The sequence below is a fragment of the Rosa rugosa genome, chromosome 5, assembly GCF_958449725.1.
Source record: "Rosa rugosa chromosome 5, drRosRugo1.1, whole genome shotgun sequence".
In the NCBI taxonomy this organism is placed as follows: domain Eukaryota; kingdom Viridiplantae; phylum Streptophyta; class Magnoliopsida; order Rosales; family Rosaceae; genus Rosa; species Rosa rugosa.
In genome coordinates this window covers 42,563,737-42,576,769 of record NC_084824.1, presented here as the reverse complement: position 1 = coordinate 42,576,769, position 13,033 = coordinate 42,563,737, and the positions used below count along the sequence as shown (strand labels likewise).

The 13,033-nt window shown below is 42.6% G+C and overlaps 1 long non-coding RNA gene across 1 annotated transcript; it reads right to left on the bottom strand.

The window, feature by feature from the left end:
• Positions 1-7,811: 7,811 nt before the first annotated feature.
• On the bottom strand, positions 7,812-9,338 carry LOC133711073 (uncharacterized). The gene is made up of 2 exons (XR_009847056.1): positions 9,255-9,338; positions 7,812-8,760 (listed from the first exon to the last, which is right to left on the bottom strand). It is a non-coding gene; the product is annotated as an uncharacterized LOC133711073 (long non-coding RNA).
• Between the last annotated feature and the right edge of the window lie 3,695 nt (positions 9,339-13,033).

The window sequence follows — 13,033 nt, the reverse complement described above, 5'->3', positions numbered from 1 at the left end:
TCTACATCATATAAATATATATACATACACACACACACACACACACACACACACACACACACACACACACACACACAGATCATATCCAGAGCGATGCCTCGCTCTGAAATTTCAGAGCGATGCCTCGCTCTGAAATTTCAGAGCGAGGTTAGGGTTTAGGGTCACTTTTCGGTCGCATATCCACATCTCGACCGTTCAGTTTTTAGGTACTAATGTATAGATTATCTCTGCAAAATTTCAGTCAAATTGATGGTGGTTAAGGCATTGATAACTGCCTTAAAGCTAGTACGGTTCAAGTTGGACAGATTTAGTTCGTCCATTGGTTTGAACGAGTTAGATACCTTATAGATCATCAATTTGGCTGAAATTATCAGAGATGATCTATACATTAGTACCTAAAAACTGAACGGTCGAGATGTAGATATGAGACCGAAAAGTGACCTTAAACCCTAACATCGCTCTGAAATTTCAAAGCGAGGCATCGCTCTGGATATGATCGATATATATATATATGGGAAAATTTCGCAAACAGTACACCAAGTAAATGTCACTAATAATTCTTATACATAAAGTTCCAAACCAAACATTTCGGTACACGAAATCTGAAACTCGACCCACTATTAGTACACGACGTCAATTTTTGACACCAAAATGTCCATTATGCCCTCAGTTTTTTTTTTTTTTAATTATTTTGTTTTCTGTTATTTTTTTTTCCTTCGTTTTTTCTGTTATTTTTTTTCCTTCTTTTTTTCTATTTTTTTTTTCTGTTATTTTTTTTCCTTCGTTTTATCTGTTATTTTTTTCCTTCATTTTTTCTGTTATTTTTTTCTATTATTTTTTTTCCTTAATTTTTTCTGTTATATTTTTTTTCTTCCTTCGTTTTTATCTCTTTCTTTCTTTTCACATGACTAAATATTTGCTGAGTTACAAATATAAGCTGTAGGACCATAAATCTCACCAATTGGAGGGCAAGGGCGGCATTGGAAGCGAGGGAGTGAGCGTGGAGGTGAGGAAGGCGGCGTTGGAAGCGAGGGAGTGAGCCCGGAAGAAGGAAGAAGAAAGAGATAAAAACGAAGGAAAAAAAATAACAGAAAAAACGAAGGAAAAAAAATAACAGAAAAAAAGAAGGAAAAAAAATAATAGAAAAAAATAACAGAAAAAACGAAGGAAAAAAAAATAACAGAAAAAAAGAAGGAAAAAAAATAATAGAAAAAAATAACAGAAAAAAAAATTATTAAAAAAAAAAAACTGAGGGCATAATGGACATTTTGGTGTCAAAAATTGACGTCGTGTACTGATAGTGGGTCGAGTTTCAAATTTCGTGTACCAAAATGTTTGGTTTGAAACTTTATGTATAAGAATTATTAGTGGTCTTTACTTGGTGTACTGTTTGCGAAATTTTCCCTATATATATATATATATACAGGGCCCTTCTAGTGAGGGATCCCTTTTTTTGGCCCTTCTCATTAGACCAACTTTTCGATCATATTTTCACATCTCAACCGTTCAGTTTTTAGGTCCTAATGTATAGATCACTTATGCAAATTTTCAGCCAATTTGATGAGCGTTAAGGCATCCAAAACTTCAATTTACCATTATAAATACGGACGGTTCCGGTTCGACAGATTCAGTCTGTTATTGTAAATTGCAGTTTTGGATGCCTTAACGATCACCGATTTGGCTGAAAATTTGCAGAAGTGATCTACACATTAGGACTTAAAAAAATGAACGGTTGAGATGTCGAAATATAATAAAAAAGTTTGTCTAATGCCTATCCCTATAAAAGACAAAAAAAAAGGATCCCTTATTGGAAGGGCCCTGTATCTATATACATATATATGTTAGAGCTAACTATCATATCATTTGACAGAACTTGAAAATAGTTCTTGGAGGGGCAAAAAAATAATAAATTATATATATATATATATATATATATATTTTGTTTTTTTTAAATGCATACACAATTAACCACGTGGTGTGGTGTGTTGGTCGAATGGCCTAATCTGGAACCCGGGTCTAGCGTTCGAATCTCAGCTCCATCCCGTGGCCAGCAGATTTGAGGGACCCTTTGGGTTCGTGCGTCTGCGGTGCAGTGGATTAGTCTGGCTTTGCCAGGCTTTCGCCGCAATGTCGGTGCAGGTGTCCTGGCGCTGGGATACCACTGCATGGGTGTGTGAGTTACTAACAACTAACCTGATCAAAAAAAAAAAAAAAAATGCATACACAATTTAATATACGTAGAAAATAATTGACCATTTATTCAAAAAAAAAAACAAAATAATTGACCATTTTAAAGCTTTTCTTTCAGAATTGAATTCCTTAAAATATGTAATTTTCTTTCTCCAAAAGCACTAATTAATAGGTTGAAGTTTTTTTTTTTTTTTTTTTTTAATTTTTTTTTATTTATAAAAAGCCGGTGCGGCTGCCGTCAAGTCTTGATTAATGAAACTATAGAATATATAAGGGGGGGGGGACATGATGCTTAAACTCCAGATTACAATAAGAATCAAGAGAACTTCCTGACATAATAACAAAAGTCTCAACTAAAACAATATATTCTAACAAGCACCAACTAGTGAAGAGTGCTCTATTCGCTTTACAATTGTGGTGACATACCGACAAAATAACTCTATTACGAAGAAACATCATTACCAATAGCACAACTTTCCCACTATGTTGCCACTGAAATATAACTCCAGTAACACTTAATTTAGCCTGCCACTAGGAGGCTGCGACCATTTGACCAAGCAAGGTCACCGCCTACCTAGAGCAGACACATTACTGTCACAGGCGGTTGTGACCATTTGCTAAAGCAAGGAGCTTGCTGCCTAACTAGAGCAGACAAGGGACACAAGGTGCATAGACTGGGACCAAGCCCACTGCTTCGTCGTACCAGAAAATGGCAGCAACTTATTAATAAACTGAAAATTAAAAAACAACCAAACACTTTGAAATAAAAAACAGAGCATCTTGGACCTAGAGAGAACCCCCAGGCCCAAGACAGCCCAACAACTGAGTTAGGGCAAAGCAAGCCCAAACTGTGGATCCAGCCCAATACCGTAGTTGCACAGACAACACCGGCCCTACCTTTCCACCTGCCAGATTGTCACTTCACCTCCGATTACAGACTCAGACCGTCGCCAACCAAACGCCGCCGACAGAGAACCAGTAACAGCCATCCCTCACCACCAGACTCCCAAAACTCCAACGTTCAAACCCTTGATGAAAAGCAACACCAGAAGCTGGGCACCCATTGTCACCCTCCCCATACCCATCATCAAGAGACAAAGACCCTACTGCAAGGTTCCAAAACCCGACTGCCGCCAGGCAACCAATCTCCTCCATCTGCCGCGCACCCCCTCCTTAAGCAGCTGTCACTATTAACCGAGATCCAAAACACTTGGACCCACTCCACCACAGTTTTCGATCGCCAGACCATCCCCCTCCTAAGACAATAGCCCGTTCGGCCGCACTCGATGAACGCCGGCGAGGCCAGAGGCCTACCTTCACCCCACAGCACAGCCGGACGAGATCGAGAGATAACTGCTATAACTGTTCTCTAACCCTAGCGCGTGGAGCGCGTACTGTAGCCTTATAGGTTGAAGTAATTACATACATACATTCAAAAAATTATTATTATTTTCCTTTCACATATAAAACAAACTAATTTTTTTTTTTTTTGGGAGGAGGACATAATTATTGTCTAATTTCTAATTTCTTGAATAATCATCTACCAATCATACATCGCCATATCAGATTTCAACAAGGTTTGGGGGGGGGGGGGGGATAACATAATTATTGTCCAATTTCTTCAATAATCATATGCTAATCGTCCATCGCCATATCAGATTTAAGGGATATCTTCACAAATGGTGTATGAACTTTAGGCTATTCTACACTTTGGTGTACCAACTTTCATAACTATCAGAATGGTGTATCAAGTTTGCTCCAATCTTTCATTTTGGTGTACGCCGTTAAATTTTCCGTTATCTTTGCCAAAAAAAAAAAAGGGCTAAATACAAATTACTACCCTGTGGTTTAGGTCCAAAATCAATTCAGTCCCTGAACTTCTAATTTCATCAAAAACACCCCTGCATTTTCAATTTTGATCTAATAGGTCCAATTTGTTAGTTTTCCGACAATTGAGTTATTTAACTTGTTAATGTGGATCATATATGACCTATATTTTATGATGTGGTGTCAAGGTGGTCTGCATTGTCAATTTAGAAGTGAGTCCTACTATTAAAAATAAATAGTTTTTCAACAAATAATCCAACTATTTGAAAGAATATTAACGAATTGGACCTATTAGATCAAAATTGAAAGTGCAGGGGTGTTTTTGATGAAATTAGAAGTCCAGGGACTGAATTGATTTTGGACCTAAACCACAGGGTACTAACTAGTATTTAGCCCAAAAAAAAAAATTCTGTTATCTTTCCTTTAGCTTTGTCAGTTTTTTATTTTTTATTTTTTAAAGATAACGGAAAATTTAACGGCGTACACCAAAATGAAAGATTTGAGCAAACTTGATACACCATTCTGATAATTATGAAAGTTGGTACACCAAAGTGTAGAATGGCCTAAAGTTCATACACCATTTGTGATGTTTTCCCCAGATTTAATAAGGTTGGCCCCCCCGGCCCTAATGACGTTCCGCCTCTGCATGTCAAATTTGAACATTATTGTTATAAAACATATTAATGAAGGTAATTATATAGACAAATACCATTTTTTTTGTACAATGGGGGCACAAAACCAAAAAACAAAGAAACGAGCAAGACTAAGTACTACTAGCTGTAGTTACAGCTCTAGACCTCATAAGGCCCATAGCATTATCAAGCACAACTTGTGCAATGAAGTGAGACATTGTAGTAAGTTTGCACATATCTAATTTTTCGTCAGTGCTGCTCTTTGCAAGACCATGAACCACCATGTTACTCTTCCGATGTATGCGATGAATCACAAAGCAGTCAAAAGTATGTATAAGAGGCGCCTGACAATTTGCCAATAATGTACCTAAAGGATGGTAGTCCACATCATTACTATGAATAAGGTGAACGAGCACTATAGAATCAGATTCAACCATATTATTTCTAGTTAGAAGTTTAGTATCTAGTTGTAATATGGTGAACAGCCCCCAAGCCTCAGCTTGGATAACCTCACCATGTCTCGCATTCCTAAAACCATCCACCCTAGCACCGTTTACTATCTCAAATAACTCCTCCAACACCAATCAAGCCTAAGTTAGTTCTAGAACCAGCAACATTAAGCTTTGACTGGCATGTCCTAGTTTTCCCCAGCTATGCAGTTCAATTCTAGACTTCTAGTAGTAGGATAATCTGATACCTTCCTATTTTTCCTCTGTCATTCAATAAGATAACTCAAAATAGTATTTGCAATATGATAGGGATCTGGAAAGGAACAGTCGAAAATATACTTATTGCAGCAAATGATAATCGAAGGGGATGCACTTAGCATTTTCATCTACCTACAAGTTTGGATCTAAGTGATGTTGGGGCTGTCCTTGATGAAATCTGCTTGTTGATGCATAATTTAGAGTTAATTAGTAACTTGAAAGCATGTTAGCAAGAAGAAAAACAAAGTGGCTCATGGATTAGCAAGATTGACACTAAAGATGGTATAATCAATGTTTTGTAAGGAAATTGGTCCTCCAAGGTTAGTTGAGTTAATTGATGCAGACTAGTTAAAAGCAAAGGTGGTCTCTATGCAAAGACTTATTTGACCCCTTAGATTGTACTCTTTTCATGAGTTTAATATATTCTCTTTAGATAAAATAAATAACCTATCTATATTATGAAGACAAGACAAGAGCTTTGACACCAAAAACTTCTCTGAAATATGAGTAACTTATAATGCCGTTCAGAAGGAAAGTAAAAAATAAAAACTCATAATAAATCATCCAAAATGATTTTTTTTAATCGAAGAATTATCTTTACTGAAAGAAGAAGAATTATCTTTAATGAAAGAAGCCTTAAACAGGCTGATTACAATCTGATTGTAGAACGTCCAAAATGCATTATGGAGCCTTGTCAATCCAAATTGAAGTATAGTTATCCTCAAAAGCTATACTAGCTAGCCTATGAGCTACTGCATTACAAGTTCTAGGAGCAAAACAAATCTGCATTCCTGGGCAGGACGCCATAGTCATCTTTATATCATTAATAATGGCAGAATGATCAATCAGTTCATACTGGTGGTTTTTTATGTCCTGCGTAGCTTCCAGGCAATCAGACTCTATCACCACAGATTGCACCTCCAAAGATTGTAACAGTTGCAATCCTTCTTTGATTGCTAGAAGCTCTACCTGTCTGGCACTATCAACATGTTGTACTGGTTGCGCAAAAGCAGCTTTGAAACAACCATCCCCATCACGCAGGACTCCACCTAGACCACCTTTCATTTGCTGGTTCGGTAAAAAACTACCATCAACATTTAGCTTCCACCGCTTTCCCGGATCAGGCTTCCTTTTTTTCTTTTGCATTGTTTTTGGCTTGGCAGCAGCATCATGTTTTGCCTTCCTAAACTGATCCAACCAAGAGAAGGAGCTGAACACAATATCAATAGATGTTTGTGCACATCCATTCTAGAACTTACTTATTGTTCCTGTTCTTCCACAATGCCCACAGTATCATAAGCAACTTCTCGAAAGTATCTTGCTTTAGGTTCATAGCATGCTCTAGCATCTATTCAATGAAGTTTAAACTTGGCAATAGACTAGCTTGCAGATTAAAAGGAGGAGAGGATAAGATTAAGGATAAGATTGTATGAGCTGTAGGGCACTTACAAAAAATGTGCGCTCTGTCTTCAAATCTTGCAGGATATAGTAGGCAATCAGTGTCCCCAATATAACCCTTACAAAGTAATGTTGCTTTTGTAGGTAATAGATCTTGGCATGCACGCCAGACACAAATCTGTACCTTCCCTGGAACTTGTGCTCTCCAAATTTTTTTCCACAATACATGATAAGGGTTTCCATGATGTAACGCCCCGGAAGGATTACGTTACAGCGCCGCAAGCCTCTGAACATGAGTCTGCAGCTTGTGCCACAAACCCATGCCACAAAAGGTTGCAAGGCCTTTTAGAAATGTGGTGAGAAGAACGTTTACAATTGAGGTTGAGAGTACGATTCAGAAGCGTAAAGATTTTACAACAAAAGAGTACTTTATTTACATTCCACAAAGTCACGAGTCCAAGGTTCGGGTTTCAAGTTCACGCAAAGTAACACACACCAAAAGAATGGCAGGCAGATAATAACAAATTTACAATGCCCACAGTATCATAAGCAACTTCTCGAAAGTATCTTGCTTTAGGTTCATAGCATGCTCTAGCATCTATTCAATGAAGTTTAAACTTGGAAATAGACTAGCTTGCAGATTAAAAGGAGGAGAGGATAAGATTGAGGATAAGATTGTATGAGCTGTAGGGCACTTACAAAAAATGTGCGCTCTGTCTTCAAATCTTGCAGGATATAGTAGGCAATCAGTGTCCCCAGTATAACCCTTACAAAGTAATGTTGCTTTTGTAGGTAATAGATCTTGGCATGCACGCCAGACACAAATCTGTACCTTCCCTGGAACTTGTGCTCTCCAAATTTTTTTCCACAATACATGATAAGGGTTTCCATGATGTAACGCCCCGGAAGGATTACGTTATAGCACCGCAAGCCTCTGAACATGAGTCTGCAGCTTGTGCCACAAACCCATGCCACAAAAGGTTGCAAGGCCTTTTAGAAATGTGGTGAGAAGAACGTTTACAATTGAGGTTGAGAGTACGATTCAGAAGTGTAAAGATTTTACAACAAAAGAGTACTTTATTTACATTCCACAAAGTCACGAGTCCAAGGTTCGGGTTTCAAGTTCATGCAAAGTAACACACACCAAAAGAATGGCAGGCAGATAATAACAAATTTACAAGGTTCCCACAACAAAACAAAGTCACATTCACAATTTCAAAAGAAGGGAGATTGACCAACACCTGCCAAACCAACAGTCAAGTCCAAAAGAAGCTATTCACAACTTGACAATGCCAACACCCAAGTGTCTAAGCCTGGTCCTCAGCTGGCTCCTACTCAGTTCCTGGAGGGAAAGTAGGGGTGAGCATCACATACGTTCATCGCCCAGTAGAGGAGCTCAACCCCACTAGGTTTTATAAATAGCATGCAGTAAAGGATTATCACGAACTTAGAAATGCGTAAAACATATAAATAACGTAAAGAAAATCATAAAGTGTACGATTTGTATACGGGATCCCAATATCTCACCAACCAGATGACCGGTCCCATAGACCAACTACACGACCTTACCTCAACTAGTATGTTTACCAGGTAAGCGTAGCGAGAGCGTCCACTACCTAGTTACACACACGTACCGGGCCCGTCATTACGATCGGAAATATCCGGACGACCGGCGTAACTAACCCTCCGGAGGTTTTGAGGATCGAACCCAAGGAAGTCAGAGCCACCCGCTCTCAAGTCATCTAACTTACTTGACCGTATAGCACAGCCCGACACGTTAATAGTTATTTCCGTGTCGATAAAATAAAATAAAACAAAATAGGAAATATACATATAAATAAAATAAATAAAACATACCGAAACCGTGCATAAGTCATGCAATACTTAAAACGAATATGTAAAGAAAACTCTAGCGAGGCGTAGGTGAGTCCCCCCTACCTGGAATCCATGCTTTGACAATCTCTGAGCTCTCACCGTCGTTTGTCAAGCCATGGGTCACTGGAATCCTAAACCCGACAATTCTAAGTTAGTAACTTCCTTAGACCAAATATTTTATCCTTCACCTATATACCAATTTCGACCAATCATAAATTCACGTAAATAGTTCAAGCGAACAACTAGTTTCCACAAGACCAAACCAAACCTTTAACTATAATTTAGTTTCTGCCAAACTCAACCGAATCTGCAACTTAACTCCAGAATAGGACAATTATACATATACCAACATGCAGCTCAATGGAATCTCAAAACCATACAAAGCCTTCAACATTCAATTAAGGTATCGACAATACTTTACTTCTACCATTATCCAAGTAAGGTCTAGCTTACCCGGATATCCAAGTAAGGTCTAGCTTACCCGGATATACAAGTATACCTTTGGGAAGCAAGTCCTCCCTCTAACTACACCATTCCCTTTCAAGTCTGCCTTGATACCAGACCCTACTCTAGTTTCAATTAAACCCCAAATAAGAATTGAATTCAATCCAAGAATGTTTCTTACCTCAATTTGAGCAATACCCAGTCAAGGAGTCCTTACACAAAACCCAGCTCCACTCCTCTACCTTCCTCAGTTTTCAGACCTTGATTCAAAAGAGCTATCAATTTCCCAACCTCAAAATCAATTCGAAAATACCAACTGAGCACCATGGATGAGTTTGAGATTACCTTAGTGTACATACATGTACATTTGCAAGCATAATTAGCTATAATGGGCCACGCTCATTCGACCGCCAAAGGTACTAATTCCAACCAAAGGAATGACATGCAAACACACCGCCAGGCGGGCTACAACCTCGGCGGCGGATCACCCCCAGATCACCGCTAACGCGCCGCCACGCGCCGTGCCAAGATAGCATCAGAAGCTCCCAGAGCTGGGGACTGAAGCACATCAGTCCCACATCGAAAACAAAGAGAAGATCAACCTCTTCCTCACCTATAAAAGGTTCTCTCCTCTCTCCTCATTAAGGACGCATTCAATACTTACCTACTGTTACTTTGTCAACATAAATACATTGACTAACTTAGGCATCGGAGAGTTGAAGACCGCCCAACGCGGTCTCCCTCTGACGCCCTTTGTATTTTACTTGACAGGTAGCGGAGGCTTTGAGAACGTCACAAGTATCGATCCGCCCTCCGGATCAGTGTTAACAAAGGTTCAGCTACCGCCGAACTTTTAGACATTAACATTGGCGCCGTCTGTGGGAATCCTTGAACAAAAGGTCATCCCACTACATCCACCATGACTAACGGTAGCGGAGGGAACGCTGAGGAGCGGGCGGACCAGTCCACCATTCCCCAACCCTCCGATCCAACGATAGGCGTTAACCGCGCACTATTTACAACACCGGTCAACCCCGGCGGCGAGGCAAACCCAAGCAGCAGCCGCCCGCCGGGCCAGGATCTCGTCGCTATGTACGAGATGGCACTGGCGGATCTTCATAGGGCAAACAGAGAGCGGGAGGAGGAGCGTAAGGAGAAGGCCGAGGCCCAGGGACAAGTGGCTACGTTCTTGGCACGTTTTGAAGAGCTAAAGAGGACCCTGGAGCCTACCGCCCGCCCAGCACTGAGCGAGCAGTCACGCAGCACCAGGCGTAGTCGACCCAGCACTGACACATTGGCACCAGGACCAGTCATACAGATGCAGGTACCGCTGAACCCACCTGAGTTGTCGGGAATGAGACCACCACCCATCCCCCAACTAATGATTGAGCAGGAAGCGGAATCGGTGCCGCGTGCCAACCGTTCGGAGGCTAGGGCAAGAACTGAGGGCCATCCGGCGCAGGCAGGTCCAGCGGAGTACCCGGGCTGACACCGCCAGCGATGCAACCGCCCAGATATTGGAAAGGATGCACCAACTGGAGCAAAGGCTGATCCGGGCGGAGTCGGGCGCACCAGCGCCAACCCAGAATCCACTCTTCGCTTCCAGACCTGGGCCATTCACCGCTGAGATTCTGCAAGCTATCAGACCAGCGTCAGCAAAAACCCCAAAGATGGCGCATTACGGCGGATTGTCCGATCCCTTTGTCCACATGGACACCTTCAAGAAAGTCACCAACAACAAAGGATTCGATGACGCCACCTTGTGTCACTTGTTCAGTGAGACGTTAGACGGTGAGGCAATGAACTGGTTCTTTGAGTGTCCGCCGGGGTCTGTCAACTCATTCCATGCACTATCACATGCCTTCCTCTCCCGGTTCATCCTATTGTCCGCCGGACACCACAACACAAGTCAACTGTTCAGCGTCAGGCAGGGGGAGGACGAATCACTGAAGGCCTTTGTCACAAGGTGGCGGGCGGCAGCATCTCAGTGCCGTGACCTAGACAAAACAATGGCGTCAGCGGCCTTCAGGAAGGGACTGCTCAAGGGACCGTTCCTCTATCACCTCAACTACAATCATCCCAGTGCGACGTATGACCACGTCATGAGTGAGGCGGTCATTCACGCCCAGGCGGAATTCGTCACATACGGAGAAACCCCACCGCCACCACTAACACCAAAATCAACACAGCCATCTTCCAGTCATCAGGAAACCGCTAGCAAGACCCCCTCAGCACCATCAACTGACAAGAAAAGGGAGTGGCAACAGGGCCACCACCAGAGCAAGCGGCAGAAGGACCAGCATTACCATAAGGGCAACCGCCCAACCCATGGGGATAACCGCAACAAGCAGGCTGAGTCCTCGCAGCGGTATGCAGTTTTCACGGTCCTGACTGCCTCATATGAAGACATCTACAATCAGTGCAAGGATCAGATCCCACAGCCACCCCTCCAAAATACCCAAAAACAGGCAAACCCAGGAACACCGGCAAGTGGTGCAAATACCACGAGGACAGCGGCCACAATACCAATAGCTGCAATGCTCTCAAAACGGCCATCGAGACCTTGTACCGTGACGGCAAGTTGGAGCAGTTCAAGGTGCGTCAACCACCACCGGTAATTGCCAACGTTGAGACCTTGGGCCGCATCAACACCATCGATGGCGGTGCTCCAATCACCAGCATGTCTCACAGGGCAAGGAAGCGCTATGCACGCGCTAATCCCCCAAAGGAAGTCTGCAACATCCGCTACGAAAGATCCGCCAAGCTCCCAAAATCAGGATGGGAACCTATTACCTTTTCGGAGGAGGAGGAGCGCGGAGTCAATTTACCCCATGACGACCCATTCTTGGTCGACGCCATTCTTGGCAAATTCTCAGTGGGGAGAATCTTGGTGGACAGCGGCTCCGCTGTCAATGTCATTTTCAACGGCTGCTACAACAACCTCAAACGGAACAGGAAATTACTCCAGGATCACGAACCACTGCTCAGCTTCTCCGGCGACGTCACACAACCGCTGGGGTCTGATTACATGAGACTGGTTATTGGCACTAGTCCATGTATGGCGGAGGTGCATACGGAATTCATTATTGTCGACTGCTTCAGTTCGTACAACGCCATCATTGGTCGACCAGCGCTTAACAAGCTCAAGTGCATCATTGCCGGGTACATGCTTCTCATGAAGTTCCCCACACCTAACGGCGCGGGCTGTGTCAGGGGAAGCCAACAGCTGGCACGAGAATGTTACTCAACGACTATAGCGCGGTCGACGCGCCGCCATGAAATTCTGACAGTGGGTAGTGAGGCACCGCCACCAAACATCTTTGAGGATCCTAGGGATGAGGAGGAGAAGTATGTGCGGAAGGAGCCGGTCGACCCTGACACGTCGCTAAAGGTTGTCTGCCTCTCGGACGAGCACCTTGAGCGGACAGTCCGCATAGGCGCCCATCTAAACCCAGAGGTGGAGGCGGAACTCACTCAGTTCCTACGCGATAATGCCGCCGTCTTTGCATGGTCATACGCGGACATGCCAGGTATCTCTCCTGAAATTATCACTCATAAACTGACCATCAAACCCTCCTTTTATCCCATCAAGCAGAAGCGAAGGGCCTTTGATGAGGAAAAATACCGGGCAATCAGAGAGGAGGTTGCCAAACTCCAGGACATTTGGTTCATCCGCCAAGTCATCTATCCCCAGTGGATCTCAAACCTGGTAATGGTCAAAAAGGCCAACGACAAGTGGCGGATGTGTGTTGACTTCAAAAATCTCAACAAGGCATGCCCAAGGGATAGTTTCCCGCTACCTCGTATCGATCAGCTAGTCGATGCAACTGCCGGACATGAGCTCCTCAGCATGATGGACGCTTTCTCCGGATACAATCAGATCAAGATGCACCCCAGCGACCAGGAATGCACCACCTTCACCACCGACAAAGGCCTCTACTGCTACAATGTCATGCCTTT